A 22,544-nucleotide genomic window follows, 5' to 3' on the forward strand; every position below is an offset into this window, starting at 1 on the left:
TTTCTAAAAGAGAATAGTTTTCCTTTTCATCTTCCTTTTTTAATTTGGTGAAACGTACAAGCCTTAAAGCAATAAGATACATTACCCTTACTACATATAAATATGAAAACCCAAAAGTACACTTTCAGCACGCATATCAACCACGTGGCAGCTTTAGCTACTCTACTTACCAGCCCCTCTACCGTCACTCACTATATAAGAGAAGTGAAAAAACCCTAACTTTTCTATCAGAAAAATCCCCCTTCGATTGTAGAAACCCTACCGGAACCTTTGTAAATCGTTGCTTTTTGTGTTAGTGGAGAAAGAAATGGAAAGAATTCGCGATGAAGATGGTCTGTTTGAGCTGACGAAGGAGGATTTGAAGAAAGTGGCTAAGGGAGATGATAGTACTTTTTATCAGATGCAAGATACGTTGCTAGACAAACCTCTGGTACTTTTTTTTTCTTTTCATTTTTGTTTTTTTGATATAAGATGAGGTTTTGTATATTAGAAAATGTAGGAATTTGTATATGTGTGATGTTGGTTAAGGAATTTGAATCGGATATAGGAATTGGAGTAAATGAGATTTGTTGCGGTATTTGGATTGATTAAAAAGGAAAATGAACTGTTTAGATCTCGGATGTGTAAATCAAGATCGTTTTGCTATGTGTGAGAATGAAGATTGGTCTTTTATGCATAGAAATGAATATCGATGTATTAGAAAATATAGGAAGGAGTATATGTGTGATGTTTGAAGGAATTTGAATCTAATAGAGGATCATGAGGAAATGAGATATGTTATGGTATTAGGATTGATTAAAGAGGAAAATGAATTTGTTGGATCTCTATGCGTAAATGGTAATCGTTTTGCTGTGTGTAAGAATGGAGATTGGTGTTTCATGCATAAAATGAATATCGATGTATCAGAAAATATAGGAAGGAGTATATATATGATGTTTTTTGAAGAATTTGAATCAAATATAGGATTAGGAGGAAATGAGATTTATCGCAGTATCAGGATTGATTAAAGAGGAAAATGAACTTGTTGGATCTCTTCTGCATGAATGGAGATCGTTTTGCCGTGTGTAAGAATGAAGATTGGTCTTTCATGCATAGAAATAAATATCGATGTATTAGAAAATATAGGAAAGAGTTATGTGTGATTTTCGTTAAAGATTTTGAATCGAATATATGATTAGGAGGAGATAAAATTTGTTGCGATATTAGGATTGATTAAATAGAAAAATGAACTTGTTGGATCCCGTATGCCTAAATGGTGATCGTTTTGCTGTGTTTAAGAATGAAAATTGGTCTTTTATGTGTAGAAATGAATATCGATCTATTAGAAAATATAGGAAGGAGTATATGTGTGATGTTTGTTAAAGAATTTGAATCGGATATAGAATTTTGAGGAAACGAGATGTTTTGCGGTATTTGGATTGATTAAAAAGGAAAATGAACTGTTAGATCTCGTATGTATAAATGAAGATCGATTTGTTAAGTGTAAAAATAAAGATTGATCTTTTATAAGTAGAAATGAATATCGATGTATTAGAAAATATTGGAAGGAGTGTACGTGTGATGTTTGTTAAAGAATTTTAATCGGATATAGGATTAGAAGGAAATAAGATTTGTTGTGGTATTAGAATAGATTAAAGAGAAAAATGAACTTGTTGGATCTCGTACGTGTAAATGAGATTATTTTGCTGTGTTTAAGAATGAAGATTGGTCTTTTATGCGTAGAAATTAATATCAATGTATAGGAAAATATAGGAAGGAGTATACATGTGATGTTTGTTAAAGAATTTGAATCAGATATAGGATTAAGAGGAAATGAGACTTATTGCGGTATTAGGATTGATTAAAAAGGAAAATGAACTTGTTAGATCTCGTATGTGTAAATGAAGATTGATTTGTTATGTGTAAGAATGAAGATTAGTCTTTTATGCATAGAAATGAGTATCGATCTATTAGAAAATATAGGAAGGAGTATATGTGTGATGTTTGTTAAAGAATTTGAAACAGATATAGGATTAGGAGGAAATGAGATTTGTTGCGGTATTAGGATTGATTAAAAAGCAAAATGAACTTGTTAGATGTAACGCCCCAAAATCTGATCCTGAAACGTCACACGGTGCTCAAGACTACAAGTAGCCTTAAGCTAAACATGTTTGCCTACTACTGAGTCTAAATCTCATAATAAAGGAAATATAGTCATAAGAGTCATACTTAATTCGGAAAACCGAAAGAAATATCTGAGATTAATCTGAATATAATATCTGAAAATCAATACTGAATAATCTGACTATAAACTAGAAGTTTAACAACCTCTACTATTAATATCTAGAGAGTCATTGGGACAAACCTCCAACTAACTCAAATTGTCTGAAAAGAGTACTAAATTATATAAATTAATAAGTTAAACTATGAGAACTCACCAGCTGTCGGATGTAGATGGAGATGCTCGAACTACTCTTGCTGCTAATACTGAGCACCTGAACCTACATTACGAGACAATATAGCACATAGACATATATGTGGATCAGTACTTTGAGGATGTACTGAGTATATGGTGGTGAAATGCATAATTAAAATGTCATCTCATCATCATAGTTTGTAAAATAATGCATGCTAATGTAAATGACTCACATAAGTTGGAATATCTAAAAATTAAAATCTATAATAATAAGAAGCAAATAATACTTTATAAATCTAGTGAGTCATAACATTTAGTTTTGAAAGCCGTGCTAGTATTCTATCTGTAAATCATATTGTCTAAGTACAAAAGAGCTCACTCTTAACATCAAATCTGAAGCTAATATCTTTTTGTAAAGCATAATCTGAAAAAAAACTGTGAGCCTTTACACTTAGTTTTCTAAAAGCTATTCTGTTATGTTGTAAGCTTAAAACTTGGGGAATTCTTTTAAAAGTTGTTTTACAAAATTTTCTATTAGAGAGGTTCTTCTAACCAACATAAATCATGCAAGCTACATGGAGTCCAACGTCTCGTCCTTCTAAGAAAGAAACCTCATGTTGGGGAAAGGTGTCATACTCTTGCCAATGAGTATAACCTAAGATAATTGATCACATCTGTAACTGTAACCCATATTGGAATAAAAATAATCTGAATCTGTACCTACATTGGCTACGTAGTTCTATGGAAGATAGGGCACACTAATCCCACACTTCCTGTTCGGTGCTAAATACTACTCCATTTAATTTGCTACGCTCAAACTTTTGGAAATCCACTTTAGAACTTCCATAATGGTTTATTATGAAAACTAACTGTATATTTCTTAGAATTCAATCTGTAAGTAAAGCTCATCTAATTTTTATAATCTATAATAAATTTATAAAGCGGATTTTAAATCTTATCTGAGGATCAAAAGATCAAAGCTTTATTGAAAATATGAAAATAATCTACTCATAAGATGATTGAAGCATCATCTTTCTTGAAACATCAACTTACAATCTTCGGCTTTATAACCCATGCATCAAGTTCATGTAAAAGCATCATAATAATCATGCTTGATAATGAAAACCATGATAATTCATCTTAAAATCTTGAAATTTCTGCAATAGGCATGAATATATGAAAATAAACATGCAATTCAACTTCTAAAACACTTAAAATCTCAAAAGCTTGCAATTAGCAATAATGGGTATAAACCCATTATTCAAAATTCATGTATAAACATTCGAAATCATGTGAATTTTTAATTAAAAGCTTGGTTTTGGGCACAAGGATGGAAGAAGATCCCTGTTCATAAATCCCACATACCTTGGTAGATGATTAGATGAAGAATATTGAATTATTGATTCCTAATTGAGTTCTTGGAGCTGAGTTACTGATTATCCTGTCTTGAGAATCCTTAATTTAGGGCTTTCTCAGAAAACTATGGAGGATTTTTATTTCTTGGAGAATAAGCTTTGGAACTCTAGGGTTTTGCTTTGAGAGAGAATGGATGAAAATAAGCCTAAAGTGCTTTAAATATGTTTAATCTTGTTTTTTGGACAGATTGAGGCTTGGGAATTGACCATAATACCCGCTTTTAAACTTCTAAACAAAATTAGAAAAACAATATTTTTTGAATTGGCAGGCCACCGCGATGCGCCACTATCATGGTGGCTCACTGGAAATAGGACAATTGGGAACTGAAAGTTCTTCACGATGTGGAGCTATCGCGGTGCCCTTTTGGAGTGCCATGTTGGCTACTGTCGCAATGCGGTGAAATCACGTAGGCTTACTAAAATTGGACAATTGGGAAATTTGACCTTTTCGCGCTGTAGGGCTATCGCGGAGGGCCACTGGATTTTGACGATTGGAAATTTACCCTCCTCCGCGATGCGGTGGGTGCCCAGGTGGCACACTGCTTTACTTAAAATGTCCTAACTTCTTTACCGAGTGTTGGATTTTGGAGAATTTGGTATCGATGGATAACTTATTCAATTTACAATACAATGGAAAGTCTAAATCTGGAAAATTATACATGGAATAAATATGATTTATTTTTTAAGCTAACCTTTGACATTCTAGGGATGAAATTAAGTTAGGAAAAAGTGCGGGGTATTACAATATCTCCCCCTTGGGAACATTCTTCCTTGAATGTGGCTAGTTAAGATGAGAATGCTGAGAAATTTGAGGCTATAAGCTATCATGCACAACTGAAATGAACTGAATGACTGGATCTTAACATAATGAGCTGCTGAACTGATGTGTGAGTGCATGAGTTTGTATGAAAACTACAATATAGCTAAATTTGATACTGGAAAAGAGCTGAATGAAGGAAGACTATTACCTTTGGAGGAATCTGGGTTCGTGGAGAAGAGATGAGGATACTTGGTACGCATGTCTGCTTCTGCTTCCCAAGTAGCGCCCTCAACGGACTGATTTTGCCACAGAACTTTAACCAAGGGAACTTCTGTGTTCCTTAGTGTACAGATCTGATGATCAAGAATCTCTACTGGGACTTCTTCATAAGAAAGGCTATTTTGAATATCTGTACTTTTTAGAGGAACTATAACAGCTAAATCGTCCATGCATTTCTTTAAGAAGGATACATTGAACACTAGATGAATGGAGAAAAAATCTGTGGGTAGCTCGAGTTCATATGGAAGGGCTCGAGTTTATACGGAAGGGCTCGAGTTCATACGCTGCCTTCCCAACATGACTCAAATTACGGAAGGGGCCTACAAATCAGGGATTAAGCTGCCCCTTTTTACCAAATCTCTTCATCCCTTTCTGTGGTGAAACTTTCAAATACACAAGATCATCAACCTCAAACTCAAGATCTCTTTTTCTTACGTCTGCATAAGATTTTTGATGACTTTAGGCTGCTTTTCTTTCAATCTCTCTCGAATCAACTAAACTTTCTCCATGGATTCAATCACCATGTTTGGCCCAATCAAAGCAGCTTCACCTACTTCGAACCAACCAACTGTTGATTTACATCTTTTCCCATAAAGAGATTCAAACAGAGCCATCTAAATACTAGCATGATAACTATTATTATAACCAAACTCAATCAATGACAAATGCTCATCCAAACTACCTTTGAAATCATGAACACATGCCCTCAATATATCCTCTAAGGTCTAAATGGTCTTTTCTTCTTGACCATCTGTCCGCGGATAAAAAGCTGAACTGAGATGAATTTGGGTATCCAGATCCTTTTGAAAGGCTCTCCAAAACTAAGAGGTAATCTGAGTATCCCTATCAGAGATGATGTACAAAGGAACTCCATGTAATCTAACCATCTCTCAGATATACAACTTAGCATAATCTTCAGCTATATAGAATGTATAAACTGGCAAGAAATGCACTGACTTAGTCAATCTATCCACTATAACCCAAATCAAATCATGCTGACGACGTGAATGGGGTAATCCATTCACAAAGTCCGTATTCACCTCTCCCTACTTCCAAGTGGGGATATCAAACTCTTGAAGCACACCATTAGCTATTTGGTGCTCTACCTTAATTTGTTAACATGTTGTACACTTTGCTATAAAATCTGCTATGTCTTTCTTCATACCACTCCACCAAGAGATTTTCCATAAACCACGGTACATCTTTATGGCTCCTGGATGAATAAAGTAATGCGCACCATGCACTTTTGCCATAATCCGCTGTCTCAAATCATTAACACATTGCACATATAATCTACTCTGGTATCTCAACATACCATCTACCCCTTAGGAGAAAACCTCTATCTTTTGGTCTTTAATTGACTCCTTTAGTTTGACCAAACTAGAATTCTTGTTTTACTTCTCCTTCACTTATGGAACTAGGAAAGATTTGGAACTACTCTAAACACTAACATTCCCTTCATCTGAATCAACTAATCTCACACCCAATCTAGATAACCGATGTACTTCATGAACTAACTCTTTCTTATCATTGTCCATATTAGCAACACTGCCCATAGACAATCTACTAAGGGTGTCTGCCACTACATTGGCCTTGCCCGGATGATACAACACGCTCATATCATAATCCTTCTACAATTCTAACCAATTTCTCTGATGGAGGTTCAACTCCCTTTGAGTAAACACATACTGAAAACTTTTGTGATCCGTGAGCACATCAACATGCACCCCATAAAGACAATGTCTTCAGATTTTCACAGCAAACACAACAGTAAGTAACTCAAGATCATGGGTTGGGTACTTATTTTTATGATGCATAAGATGTATAGAGACATAGGCTATAACCTTACCTCTCTGCATTAAAACACAAACCAAACCAACTCTGGAGGCATCACAATAAATAATAAAATCATCTGTACCATTGGGTAATGCTAAAACTGAGGCTGAAGTGAGTCGAGTCTTCAACTCCTAAAAACTCTTCTCGCAGGAAACTGACCACTGAAACTTAACTTTATTCTAAGTCAATCTAGATATATGAGATGCAATAGATGAGAAACCCTTAACAAAACGTCTGTAATAGCTAGCTAAACCCAAGAAACTCCTAATGTATGACGGATAAATAGGTCTAGGTCAATTTCTTATGGCTTTTGTCTTTCGAGGATCAATTCTAATACCTTCACTGGAAATGATATAACCAAGGAAAGATACTGACCTTAGCCAAAATTAACATTTATTGAATTAGGTAAATAATTGGTGATCTCTAAGAGTTTGCAATAGAATTCTAAGATAGTCTGCATGATCGTCCTCACTACGAGAGTAGACAAGAATATCATCGATAAAGATTATGACAAACATATCTATATACTGTTTGAACACTCTGTTTATCAAGTCCATGAAAGCTACTGGGGCATTTGTTAGCCCGAGGGACATGACTAGAAACTTAAAATGACCATAACGGGTTCTGAAAGCTATCTTTGGGATATCATATTCCCTTAGTTCAAGATGATGATACCCAGATCTAAGGTCTATTTTTGAGAAAAAACTTGTACCTTGGAGTTGATCAAATACGTCATAAATTTTAGGAAGAGCATATTTGTTCTTGACTGTAACTTTATTCAACAGACGATAGTCGATGCACATTCATAAAGAGCCATCTTTCTTTCGCTCGAATATGGGAGCACCCTATGGAGAAACACTACATTATATGAAACTTTATCTAAAAGATCTTTGAGTCGTTCTTTCAACTCTTTAAGCTCGGTGGGATCCATACGATATGAAGGTATTGAGTATCTGGAAGAAGGTTAATCCTGAATTCTATTTCTCTATTGGAAGTTACCCCTAGCAAATATTCGGGAAAAAAATCAGGAAACTCATTAACTACACTGACTGACTGAACTATTGAAGTCTCAGACGTAGTGTCCTTGACTTGAGCCAGATGATAGATACACCCTTTGGAAATCAACTTTTTGGCCTTAAGGTAAGATATGAAATGACTCTTAAGAAACACTGAATCACCTGACATTCTAGGGACGAAATTAAGCTAGGAAAAAGTGTGGGGTATTACATTAGATCTCATATGTGTAAATAAAGATTGTTTTGTTATGTGTAAGAATGAAGATTGGTTTTTATGCATTTTTTATGCGTAGAAATTAATATCGATGTCTTTAGTGTAAAAAATGAAAGAATATTGATATCTAATGTGTTTAAAAAAAGGATAAAGATTGATATCTTCTTTGTTAATGAGAAGATTGATATCTTCTTTGTTAATGAAATGGATGAATATTGATATCTTCTTTGTTAATGAAATGGATAAAGATTGATATCTTCTTTGTTAATGAAATGGATGAAGATTGATATCTTATGTGATAAATAAATGAATGAAGATTGATATCTTTTGTGTGAAAAACTGGATGAAGTTGATATCTTCTATGTAAAAAAAATGAATAGCTGTTCAGCGTAGAAATGAAGATTTATTTTGCATAAAAATGAAGATATCTTCCATGTAAAAATGATTATATATTACGAGTAAAAATGAAGATCTCTTATGTATAGAAATAAATGTTATCTATAAAAATGAAAGATGGTGTAGAAATGAAGATCTTTGATAAGAAAATACATAAAGTTTTAAAAAATCTGTAAAGGGCTAAAACACCATTTTTATCATAGCTGTCCCAAATTTATACAATTTGTGACAATTTTAGAATCTAGTGATGCATTCTCATTTTTATGTTAATAGGTATTCAAATTTGATGAATGCCTTGAGGAGTATATGAGTAACGGTAGCTTACCTATTCTGCTATCTAAGAAATGTCCTGCCCTTTATAGTATGATAGAGAGTATGGCTGCTGTGGTGATCTAGAAATTTTTCAGCCTTGATGTATTAATGTTCTCTCTAACTCTCTCTTTCTCTCTCTTCTGCTCATATATATGTATCTTTGAGACTTATGTACTATATTACATTTTCAATTGGAACAATGGGGGTAGAGAGCTTTTCCAAGATGAGGTCTATAAAGCCTCTAATGGGAATTTTACTGTTCCCCATTCTAAGCACAAACTCTGAGCTGTTGCTGAATGAAGACTAGAAGGTGGTCAAGATAAAAGATTCTGTATCTTGAGTCTTGTATCTTAATCACCTTCTAGTCTTCATTCAGTAACAACTTTGAGTTTGTGCTTACAATATTCCCATTGGAGGCTTTATAGACCTCAGCTTGGAAAAGCTCTTCACCCCCATTGTTCTCAATTAAAAATCGAATATAGTATGTAAGCCTCAAAGATACATATATATGTATAGAAAGAGAGAGAGAAAAAGAGAGAGTGAGAGAGAGCATAAATACATCAGGGTAAAAAAACTTCTGGATCGCCACAGCAGCCATACTCTCTATCATACTATAAAGGGCAAGACATTTCTTAGATACCAGAATAGGTAAGATACCGTTACTCATACACTGCTCGGGGCATTCATCAAATTTGAATCCCTCTCAACATAAAAATAAAAATGCATCAGTAGTTACTAAAATTGTCTCAAATTATATAAATTTTGGACAGCTATGAGAAAAATGGTGTTTTATCCCTTTATAGTCTTTTTAAAATTCTATGTCTTTTCTTACCAAAGATCTTCATTTCTACATCGTCGTTCATTTTTATAGATAACATTTATTTCTATAGAGAAGAGATCTTCATTTTTACTCATAGGATATATTCATTTTTACAGGAAAGATATCTTCATTTTATGCAATAGAAATCTTCATTTCTACGCAGAACTGCTATTCATGTTTTTTACACAAAAGATATCGAACTTCATCCAGATTTTTTCACATAGAAGATATCAATCTTCATTTATTTATTTAATACATAAGATTTCAATCTTCATCCATTTTTATTAACAAAGAAGATATCAATCTTCTTCCTTTATTTAAACAAATTAGATATCAATTTTCTTTCATTTTCTTACTCTAAAGACATCGATATTCATTTCTACACATAAAGCACCAATCTTCATTCTTACTCAGATGGCTGGAAGACAGTGACTTTCACTAGAAGGAAAACTACCAAAAAATGACCAATGAAGGAAGGTAAGCGAACACAACCGCAAAGCATCAAGGTAAAAATTCTAGATGCAGCCATATGTAAGTTCCTTCAAACTCTATCCCTTTAATACTCTGCATCACCATCACCACCACCACCCCACCATCACCCTAATTTAGTTTAAGTTTTTATGAATGATTATGTTTATATGTTTTTTGTATTGTTCATTGATGAAGAAGCTTTCTTAGTAGGATTTTGATAGAATAAAGCTTCTTCTATTTTGCCATTTTTTTTGAAGATGAATGTAATGCAATGAACAAGTTGAATATAAGTATTTCAGTTTAAAAATTATGTTTTCCCTCTTTTTTGTGATTGTTTCTTTTTTCTGTTGGTTATTCTTCTTTATAGTTAACTTAAATTCAGATTAACGATTGAATTCAGAAAAAGTTCAAAAACTATATATAGTCTATCATCGATCTTATACTCCATCATTTTGCAACTAAACATATTAGTCGATCATATACTATATGAATCGATGGGCCATTAGTATCTTGTAGTTTGAAAGAAAAATAGTTAAATAAAAATGATTTAAACATATGATAACATGTTTTGGGGCTGGTGGGATAAAATAATTAAATTAAAAATGATTTAAATAAATAATAACCTGTTTTGGGGATGGTGGAACAAAATACTTAGATTAAAAATGATTTTAACAAATAATAACATATTTTGGAGCTGGTGGACCAAAATAATTAAATTAAAAAAATTTAAATAGATAATCACATGTTTTGGGGCTGGTGAAAAAAATAATTAAATTAAAAATGATTTAAACAGATAATAACATGTTTTAAGGCTGGTTGAACTAAAAAATTAAATTAAAAATGATTTAAATAGATATTCTTGAACTGTTGGTGACACTTAACAGACTGCCGTTGATGTTGACCCATGTCAAATTCATGTAAAAAATATACTTATTCTTTGAGGGTCCATTTATTTGCTTGATCTATCGTAGACTTACACCGTAAGGAGTGCATTGATTGATCTCCTGATTATGCGTAGACCGCTGCTATAGACCAACACTTGGATGTTTTCTAAAAATGAATAAATAAATTAAAAATAAATGTAGTGTGGGTTTCTATACATATGAAGGAGTGTAAGCAAGTCACATAATCATATTAGATCTTATCCAAATTAGGGATGGTGAATAAAGGAGAGTGTAGATGGGTAGTGATCGAACAAACAAAATGCTAAGAGTAATGTTTGTCAAATCACAAGTATATTTTGAGGATAGTGATTGTATTTGATGACTACACATTCGATATAGTCCTTCAATCACCACCCCCAAATCAAAAGATTATGTGGAATGGATAGTGGTTGAACAATCATCATCCTCAAAATATATTTGTGCTTTAACAACCATTACTCTTAGGATATGGTTTGTTTGACCACTACTCATTCACACGCTCCTTAATTCACGACCCCTAATTTTTATAAGCTCTAATATGATTATGTGACTTGTTTATACTCCTTCATATGTGTAGAAACCCACACTACATTTATCTTTAATTAATTTATTTATTTATTTCCAAGTGTTAGTCTATAGTAGCTGTCTATGCATACTTAGGAGATCAATCGATGCACTCCTTATAGAGTAAGTCTACGATAGACCAAGCGAATCAATAGACCCTCAAAGCACTAGTATATTGTTTATTAGAATATTTTTAATTTAACATATTATTGAGGGCCCATCGATTACGAGTGTCTATGGTACACTTTAGTATCTCGTTGATGACTGATATAGGTCATGATCTACGACAGTTTATTAAGTATCACCAGCAGTTCAAAAAACACAATTACTGTTCCAACGGTAACAAACGGCTAGTTTTGTATTCCTTCAGTATTAACACTTATTTTTACCTCATATATAATGTCCACCATCCCTCATTATTTTATTTCATTAACTTTATTTTTATTTTAAAATTCTGTAATGTCTCAAGAATCGCAAACATCCAATTATAAAAAGACTCTAATTTTTCATTGTGGAAATGCGGTTGTCTTAAGGAGGCCATGCACGAACTCAAATCCAAGTCGCAAATTTTGTAATTGTTCAATTGCGAAGATGCACTACTAGAAATTACCCCTATGGCAACGGTTCAAAAATCATTGCAATAGATATAAAAACCATTGCCATAGAGCTACTACAACGGTTTTATATGTGTTGCATATGTGAGCGTTGGGGTAGACCTATTGTGACGACTTTTGCAATGGTTACAAAAACCATTGTAATAGGTCTATATATTGCTACGATTTTTATCACTCTTATTGAGACGGTTCGAATTATCTATTGCAACAGTTCCTAACCATTACAATAGACTGTATTGCAATGGTTAAGAGACGTTGCAATAGACTGTATTGCAAGGATGAAGAACTGTTTCAATAGATTGTATTGCAACGGTTAAGAACTGTTGCAATAGACTCTATTGCAATGACAAAAAAAGTTTCAATAACCTTGTTACAACAATTATTGATCTTTTGGAATGGTGTTTCACTACGAATGGCAATGGTTTTTGACACCTATTGCAACAATTTTTGAATCTTTTGCAATGTTTTTTTGCTACCTATTTCAACGTTTGCCACCTAGTATTGCAGCTAGTTCAAATACCAATTGATATATATAGAGAGAGATAAAAAATTATATTAATACACAATTATATATATACATCATACCAAAATCTTTCATTAATAATTATTCAAATTAAAATATCCAACAAACTAGCAATCTAAATCCAAAAGAAATTTTTAAAGTCAAATGATCATTAGTTTTCCCATAAAGTATCAAGTTCAAGTGGCCATAAGTTTCAGAAAATTCAATATAAAAAAGATCGATACTAAAACATCTATCAACATTTCAAAAATTTTCTCAAGTAAGGTCAATTTCTTCATCACTTTCTTCACCTCCTCCTTTGTTTTGAACATCTATAAAAAGAGAAAAAATAATCTTAATTAGCACTTAAATGACAACATATTTAAGTCATTAATAAAATGAATAATACTGGAATTAAAAAAATAAATCAATGAAGGAGATACAAGCATGTCAGCTAAAATTAAAAACGAATAATGCTAACAGGAATAGAAAATGCTAAGGTCTAGGTTCCTCAAAAATATTATTGTCAATATTTATAGCTATTGGAAACCAAATACAATAGTTTGAATTTACTTTATACAATAAGTGAGTAGATTGCCTGTTTTTTTTCTTTTTCATAGATATTCAAAATATGCTTTCACAAGAGATTTTTATCAAACACCTTATGGGCATCAGTAATAATGATATTTAGCAATCATACACTTAAATGTAGAAGAAAAATGTAAAGAAATTGACAAGAATCATTGCATGTACACATACCAAAAAAGAAAGACATGGAGAAAAACATAAAATATGTATCCAAGAAATATAATTCGCGAAAACTAAATCAAAAAATAAAAACAAAAAGAGAAAGGAATTATTAGAAACTCAAGAATATGAAAAAATTTATACCCCAAGAATGAACATACAGATGAGAAAGAACCTCGCCACAATTGGAGTTATTTATTTGGTTACTTATGCGACATGGGTATTGGCTTTCTGGTATGATTCAATCCTTGTATCAAAGGGAGAGCTTTCTGGTGGTGCAACCATTGCTTGTTTTTTCGGTGTTTATGGGATGATAATAGTTTACCAATTGATGTAACTAGAACTACTAAAGTTTTTTCAACTGGCAACATATCTCTGGCATAAGTAAATTAAGTGTCTATTTGTGTAGGGGCTTGGCTCTATCCCTATCTTATTTTTCACTATTTGCACAAGGAACCGTTGTGGATACCAGGGTATTTGAAGTTATAAACAGAGTGCTTCAGATAGATCCCTACAGTCCATAGGGAAGGAGGTTGTCAACTATAAGAGGGTATTGGGTTTAAATGTGTTACCTTTGCATACCTGACTCGTCCAACTGTCCAGATTCTCCAGTCTCTTAACTTAGTTGTTCTAGCTTCTAGGATATTAGCATTAGTGGGCATCAGTGGAGGTGGAAAGTCAACAATTTTTTCTCTTATAGAAAGGTTTTATGATCCTGATCAGGGTAAGCATATGAAACTCTCCACAAATGAACATATCATTCACTTTCTGGACTACCTAGCTATTTTTTTTTCATATTGCTTTTTTATATTTTTCCTTCGTTTTAACTATCTCCTCTCTCTTAATGTGTTTAAATTTAGTTTATTCTTTTCCTAATGAATGTTATAGGTATTAAATCTGTAAAGGTATCATTCTAAGGGATGGAACTATGTTTGACATGCAAAGTCCTACAATTTCATAGCTTAAATCCCATAGTCTTCCTTAAAAATAGATAAATTCTCATTCTACAAAAAGAAAAGAAGAAAAAGAAAGGGCGAGAAGAAGAAGAAAAGAAGACAGACCTTGATTGTTACTCCCAATAAATGGATGATTGATTTATTGAATAACAACCTCTTCCCTTGACGAATGAGCATTGAATCTTAGCATATTAGGATCAAGTGTCAATCCTGGATTTTGACGTTTCAATTGTTCAATGATGTTCATTGTAACATCTCATTCAATGAAATCTCTTTGAGTCTGCATTCTTTGTTGTAGCCTCTTTTTTAGTTCATCCATTCTCTTTTCCATCAATTCATCTCCAGTAATATTTGAAGAGGGTCCAGAAACACTTACTTTTTGTTTTAAAAGAGGCTTGGTCACCCTACATCTGATACTATAAAAACAAGGGACACACGAAAAGGCTCAAAACAGTCAACAAATCAAGAGGAATCTGAGGACACCTTTGAGAACTAGTTTCAGCCAAACAACAACAACACAAGACTACAAGGAAACAAGGTGTATTTATACACCAAAACAGTCACTAAAATGTGATGAATACAAGAAGATAGACAACAATATGATAAGTTTAATAACAACAATAAACGGTTACATGATATATGAACAACAAGACCTAACGATTTTTCTAAAAAACACTAACTAAGACATGAAATGTAGAGATAGATAGTGAGACATACACTACAATAAGACCCAAGAACCCAAAGATATATTAAATCTAAGGACCCCTAGAACTTACAATAGCAACTCCACACTCTTACGAAGACACGAGAGGGATTCCACAAATTAAGCACCATCGTTTCCAGGAAATACATATTCGTAAGTGCTTCCATACTTTCCATGTCCTAGTTTCAGCCTAGGGAGGCTCTCTCTCTCTCAAGAGAAATTTTCTTATTTTTTCAATATCATGAGACAACTAACTAAAATAAAACCCTAACTTGTTCCTTATACAGTTATTACAAAATAGAACAAAAAAATGTCCATAATACCCCTCAAGGTGAGGTGCCCCTTAAGTGTAAGAGTGGACTATTTTTGGTGTGTTTTGGACCTCTTCTATACTTCAATTGCACACACCAAGTCTCGAGACTAATGCGCACCCTCATAAGTCCATATCTATGATTATTCTTATATCATCCTCTTCATCTTGAGAGGAATTTGCCCACAAATTCACGGTTTTATCTCGTTCAATTGGCCACTTCAAAAGAACTACCAAAAATAGTCCACAAAATATGAAGAATCCGAGTGCTCAGTAACAACAAGTCTCGACCAACATCTTCATTCAGAAGCTCGGCTTTCTCTCCATCTTAAGAATTGCCTTCAATCTTATTCAGATCAATTGAGTTTCAACCCTATCCAAGGTATCACTAGGACCATTATTATCCATTGTAGTCAAGAAGTTACCTATAAAAAACACAAACAAATTAGTTGTACAAGAAAAGTCCTCACACTCTCTCTTTATTTCTGTAACGCTCCAAATCTAGTACCCGAAATGCTACATGGTGCTCATGACCCCGAAGGACCAAAAGCTAACCCATGACTGATATTTGTACCTGAACACTACATAATAATAATAATATCATAAATGCGGAAACATGAACTGAAAGGCCATGAGGTTCAATACTGATATATAACTAAAAATATGATATAACAATTCCAAAACTGAATACAAATACTAAAATACTGAAGTCTAAATATCTAGTCTAAAAGCCTCTAAACTGTCTGAATTAGAAGTTGATGGGATAGGTCCCCTACAAACTCCAACTACTGAAATAAACTCAAAACTAAAATAATAAAGTAATCATCATGTCCTCAAAGGATGAGGACTCGCTACTAACTTTGACTGCTGAATTGGGATACTACTGATGCTCTGGAGCTCATGCTTCTAAACCTATGGCCTAAAATAAAACTCTGTAGTGCAAATGCATCAGTACGTTGGAATGTACTGATATGCAAGTGAGGTAGGCTGAATTCAATAGGGTTCACATGCATGAACAATACTAACTAACTAACATAAACGTGAGAATACAGGCATGACTACGTAACTAAAACTGAGATCATAATATGGTTGAATACTAAGTTCTGACTACTGAGTTTATTGATAACATGGATTCACTAACATCTGAGTTTATGATTACTAGGATACTGAATAACTGAGTTTACTGATATTGATAACTGAGTCGATTATAAGTGAGGACTAGTACTGTATTACTGAATACTGAGGGACTGATGTTATAATACATGAATAACCGTTTCTGACAATTCTAATTATGAAGAACTGGTTTGGTTATCTGTATCTGATAGTCGTGTATCTAAGCATATATATATATATATAACATGAGTTTTTAATAACTGATATAGCTGATACTGAGTAACTGTATCTGACAGTCCTGAATCTGAAGAACTATCTGAGTTCTTTTATTGAGACTGAGACTGAGACTGAAACTGAGACTGTGGAAGGTAATCATCTAACCGACATTCCCCAGAACTGAGCTGGTGGGTTCCAACCTATAACCCCAGCTGGAAGGGTGTCAATACCGTGCCACAGGTAAACACAAGCTGTGAGTAACCCTCATTTGATAGTATCCCTAAAAGAGAATGGTAGGCCCCTCATCCGACAGTGCTTAGGAAAACTCTCTTTAGAATATTTGAAATATGAAAAAAGGGAAACTATTCCTAAAACATCTCATAGCCTACTACACGTAAGTGTGGTGCACAACACACCCATGTACAAGACTCTACTAAATGTGCCTTTCAGATTTCCTAGGACACTATTGAATTAGGCTCTGATACCAAGTTTGTAACGCCCCAAATTTGGTACCCAGAATGCTATACGATGCTCATGACTTTGAAGGACCACAAGCTAACCCATGACTGATATCTGTACCTGAACACTGCATGATAATAATAATAATATCATAAATGCACAAACATGAATTGAAAGGCCATAAGGTTCAATAATGATACATAACTGAAAATATGGTATAACAATACCGAAACTGAATACAAATACTAAAACTACTGAAGTCTGAATATCAAGTCTGAAAGCCTCAAAACTGTCTGAATGGGGAGTTGATGGGATAGGTCCCCAACTAACTCTAACTACTGAAATAAATTGAAAACTGAAATAATAAAGTAATCATCATGTCCTCGAAGGATGAAGACTCACTACTAACTCTGACTGCTGAACTGGGATGCTACTGATGCTCTAGAGCTCGTGCTTCTAAACCTATGGTATAAAATAAGACACCACAGTGCAAATACATCAGTACGTTGGAATGTGCTGGTATGTAAGTGAGGTAGGCTGAATGCAATAGGGTTCACATGCATGAACAATACTAACTGACTGACTAACATGAACGTGAGAATACAGGCATAAATATGTAACTGAAACTGAGATTGTGATATAGTGTAATACTAAGTTCTGACTACTGAGTCTATTGATAACATAGATTTACTGACATCTGAGTTTACAATTACTGGGATACTGAATAACTGAGTTTACTGATATTAATAACTGATTCACTGATAAGTGAGGACTGGTACTGTGTTACTGAATACTGAGGGACTGATGTTATACTACTGATAAATGAATAACTATTTCTGACAGTTCTAATTTTGAAGAATTAGTCTGGTTGTCTGTACCTGAAAGTCGGGTATTTGAATATATATATATAACATGAGTTGCTAATAACTGATATAGCTGATAATGAGTGATTGTATCTGACAATCTGTATTCTAATGGAACTTACTGAGTTTCATACTGTTCTGAGTTGACTGTATCTGACAGTCCTAAATTTGAAGAACTATCTGAGTTCTTTTACTGAGACTAAGACTGAGACTAAAACTGATACTGTGTGAGGTAATCATCTAACCGACATACCCCAAAACTAAGATGGTGCGGTCCAACCTATAACCCCAGTTGAAAGGGTGTCAATACCGTGCCACAGTTCAAGACAAGCTGTGAGTAACCCTCATCTGATAGTTTTCCTAAAAGAGAATGGTGGACCCCTCATCTGACAGTACTTATCCACCCTATCAACCCTCAATCTGATAGTGTTGATGTCTCAACCTATGCTGGCTACATAGTTCTGGAATGCAAGGGTTGATTCTAAGAATCACACCCTCATTTGACAGTGTGTGTTCCCATTCTTGGGTTCACTCGGTACTGAATCCTACTCCCAACTGAATTGACACTGAATATTATTAACTGAACTGAACTGTTACTGATGGTATGGTTTAGCTGAGGTGAACTAGGTTTATTGAGTTCTGTTAACTGATGAAAATATTACTGTAATTTAAAGACTGAATAGAAGTATTGAGATTACAGAGATTACTGGGAATACTGAGGTTACTGAGATTGCTGAGTACTGAGATCACTGAGATTACTGAACTAATGAGATTACTGAGATTACGGGGATTACTGAGTTTTTCCTGTGTCACATGACTGACTGAGTTCTATGGATCATGGCTTGACTGAGAGTATCGTGGAAACAGGACACTGGCCCTAGGCACACAACTATATTTTTTGGGTACAAGTACCCCCAGGACTTGATAGAAGGAAACGGACAAAGCATGACTTTCTTGAATACATGACCAAAGTTCATAATTCATAAATGTGTGTGATCAGAAGCACACCTTTTGTAGCCAAACTAAACTATGGCCTTACTGAACTTCTCAAACCACGCCGATAGTTGGGATACCATACTACACATAGTTCTCAAAGTCTTATTCATGGAAGGGAATGCATATAACAACATGCCATAGGTCCATCAATCTAGTTTCATGAACATTCCATCAACAATCATAATGCATAACAATATCATAGAAGTCATTGTTTTCATAAGGGTATAACATGCATTTGTCATTTAGTTCACAATTTAGCTGTAATACATGATTTCTAGTCTCTTAAGTATTTTATCAAACATCTTACATGCGCAACTTAGGTATAGGTGTAATCATCAAATTATTCATCATGAACAACCAAATTTACATGTTTCCAACTCCAAGGATATCATAGATCCATAAAAACACATAAAGACTCCAACTTGGGAATCATTCAACATTAATCACATGAACATATACAATCCATAATATAAACATCATGATATATGATTTAGAAGAGGGTTCTTGAGCTTCATGGATGGAAGGAATCCATGAATGAACACTACACATACCTTAGTTCGTAAATATACAAGGATTAATGGAGAGATTCTTGAGTTTGAGTCTTGAATTTGGATCCCCTATTGAAAACCCTAAACTTATTCTTGAGAGTTTTTGAGAGAAGAGAGTATATTTTGGTGAAAATAGGGCTAAATCCAGTGTTTTTGATATATATATAGGGGTGGAAAAATGACCAAATTAACCCTCAAGACACGAAAGTGTAATGCTGAAAAACTGGGTACAAATGCTACACAAAGGGCGACGCCTTTGGTAGAGCCTTTTGTACCCTGGTTGGTGCCTTTGGTAGAGCCTTTTCTACCCTGGGCGACTTATTTGGTAGGGATTTTCCCACAAAGGCTACACCAAGGGCGGCGCCTCTTCATAGCCTTTAGCTACTGGTTAAAAATCCAAACGAGCCCTAAACGGATTCCCAAAATTTTGAAACTCATCCGGGATGTACTATTACCTTGCCCCATCGTAACACAACTTGAAAATCGGAAAACAGAGGTCGGGAAGATTGTCAAATAAATACTCGAAGTTTGGAGGCTTAAAATGAGACTAAGTCTTAAACACTTAGCTAAAATTTTCTAAGTGTTGGACCTTCTATAGAGCTTCAAGGAGCTAAACGAGCTGAATTTAAACGCAAGATTTTGTGGGGTCTTACAATTTCCTTGCCTCTCGGATTCCTCACACGTAATCTCACAAGTATTTTAAGCTTGCTTGTACTCCGGAAGGTGTTGAGAGGTGAACCAAACGTTTACAATGACTAAAAAAGACTAAGACACACAAAGGACCTTACATATGATGAACTGTGTCAAAAATAACTTACAATCTAGTACTAGCTTGTAAGTTAGTAATGAAATCAATAAACGAAACTAAAAAAACAACACAATGAAACTAAAAGATCATAATTTAAGCTTAAATATGTTGCGTGAACAGTAAAATGTGATGTCGTGGCAGCCATGTATTGGTTCAATTTTATCAAATTTTATTTTCCAATTCAAGTCTTGATCCAATTGTAATTTGAAAATGGTGGGAATTGGTTGAGGAGGAAAAACAAGTCTTGAAATCCTTTTTCAAGTTCAAAAAGCAAGACTTGAAATCCCTTTAGTGTTGAATTTCGGTTTTAACAAGAGATGAAGGTTGTGATGAAAAAAAAGAACACAACAACAACCTTTCAAGATCTATAACAACATGAACCAATGTTCAACTCCCACAACAAGAAGTCATCACATGTCCAAGAACACAACAATAACAACACACGTTCACACTTTAAGTTCACAACAACAACTTCAACTTTTCAAGCTCAAATCTAGATCTTGACTCAAAGTGCTAGTGAACAAGAAAAAACAACACTTAGAAAAAACAAAACAAAATAAAAGACTCCAAGATATAGACAATAAAACAAGAAAAATCTCGGCCAAGACACAACAAGAACACATTTTCGGCCAAGACACAAAATGGATAGATTTGCACCTTTTTGGAATTTTCAATTTTGAATACTTTTTTTTTTAATTTTTCCACTAACAAGCCCAAGATTGATCTTGTGGGAACAAGATCAAGCCATGCTCTAATACCAAATGATACGATGAAAACAAGGGACATATGAAAAGGCTCAAAACAGTCAATAAATCAAGAGGAATCCGAGGACACCTTTGAGAGCTAGCTTCGGCCAAATAACAACAACACAAGAATACAAGGAAACAAGGTGTATTTATACAGCAAAACAACCACTAAAATGCGATGAACACAAGAAGATAGACAACAATATGATAAGGTTAATAACAATAACAAACGGTTACATGATACATGAACAACAAGACCTAGCGGTTTTCCTAATCAACACTAAGACATGAAATGTAGCGATAGACAGTGAGACATACACTACAATAAAACCCAAGAACCCAAAGACATATTAAATATAAGGACCCCTAGAACTTACAATAGCAACACCACATCTTACAAAGACACGAGAGGGATTCCACCGATCAAGCACCATCGTTTTCAAGCAATACACATTCATAAGAGCTTCCACACTTGCCATGTCCTAGGTTCGGCCTTGGGAAGATATCTCTCTCTCAAGAGAAGTGTTCTTGTTCTTTCAATATCATGAGACAACTAACTAAAATAAAACCCTAACATGTTCCTTAGATAGTTATTATAAAATGAAACACAAAAATATCCATAATACCCCTCAAGGTGAGGTTCCCCTCAAGTGTAAGAATGGAATGATTTTTGGTGTGTTTTGGACCTCCTCTACACTTCAATTGTATACATCAAGTCTTGGGGCCAACCCTCACAAGTCCATATCCGTGATTATTATTGTATCAGCATCCGTATGGTCTTACTCGACCTGGATGATCAGGACCCATAACTATTGTGAATGCATCAACTGATTGACTACCATCTTCACTTTCTTGAGTTTTTACTCTCTTCATTTCAACCTACAAGTCAGATCCAAAACGAGCAAGTAAGTTAGTTGTTTAAATATTTAATAAAGAACAAATGATCTTGATCAATTTTAAATTAGAAAATTTCATACTATTTTATTTTTAATTTCTTCAGATGAATCCTTGTACACTCGTCCAGATTTTCTTCTTCTAGTATCCATAAAGAATTTATTGTTTGACATAGTACCAGAGTTTTGTTTTTTTTTCTAGTTACATGTAAGTCAACATTAAAAAAATTTCAAGACAACAAGTTCATAGTAACAATATAAAAGAACACCAAAGCTCACGAATTATAGCAAAACTTGTTTTGCTAATAGTATGAGCATACTTCCATATTTTTTGGTTCTGTTTGTTCGCATCGGACTTATCCTGCAAGACAGTTGGTACAGATAAGTATTAAAAAACAAATTGAAGTAGTGATTATAGAACAAAGTAATAACTGTACATATTCATATCGTACCTTAGCTTTTTTTAGAGTTCCAATGCTGAAGCAAGAAGACAGAGAAACTAGGAGTAGTACTCCAAGAAATAGAAATAGTTAAAGAGTGGTGGTTATTACTAGTAATGCTAAGAGTTACGAACACAAAGAATCCTACCAGAAATACCTGCTCCTGTTTCTTCGTTGCTATAAAAGAAGAAAAATGAAACCACTACATCAAGGGTTCAAAGCTAGTTTA

At 34.0% G+C, this 22,544-nt stretch overlaps 1 long non-coding RNA gene across 1 annotated transcript; it reads left to right on the forward strand.

Annotated features, from left to right (window-relative positions):
• The first annotated feature begins 236 nt into the window (after positions 1–236).
• On the forward strand, positions 237–9,929 carry LOC107862875. The gene is made up of 2 exons (XR_001672058.2): positions 237–430; positions 9,858–9,929. It is a non-coding gene; the product is annotated as an uncharacterized LOC107862875 (long non-coding RNA).
• The last annotated feature ends 12,615 nt before the right edge of the window (positions 9,930–22,544 follow it).

The sequence above is a fragment of the Capsicum annuum genome, chromosome 3 (genome assembly GCF_002878395.1).
Source record: "Capsicum annuum cultivar UCD-10X-F1 chromosome 3, UCD10Xv1.1, whole genome shotgun sequence".
Classification (NCBI taxonomy): domain Eukaryota; kingdom Viridiplantae; phylum Streptophyta; class Magnoliopsida; order Solanales; family Solanaceae; genus Capsicum; species Capsicum annuum.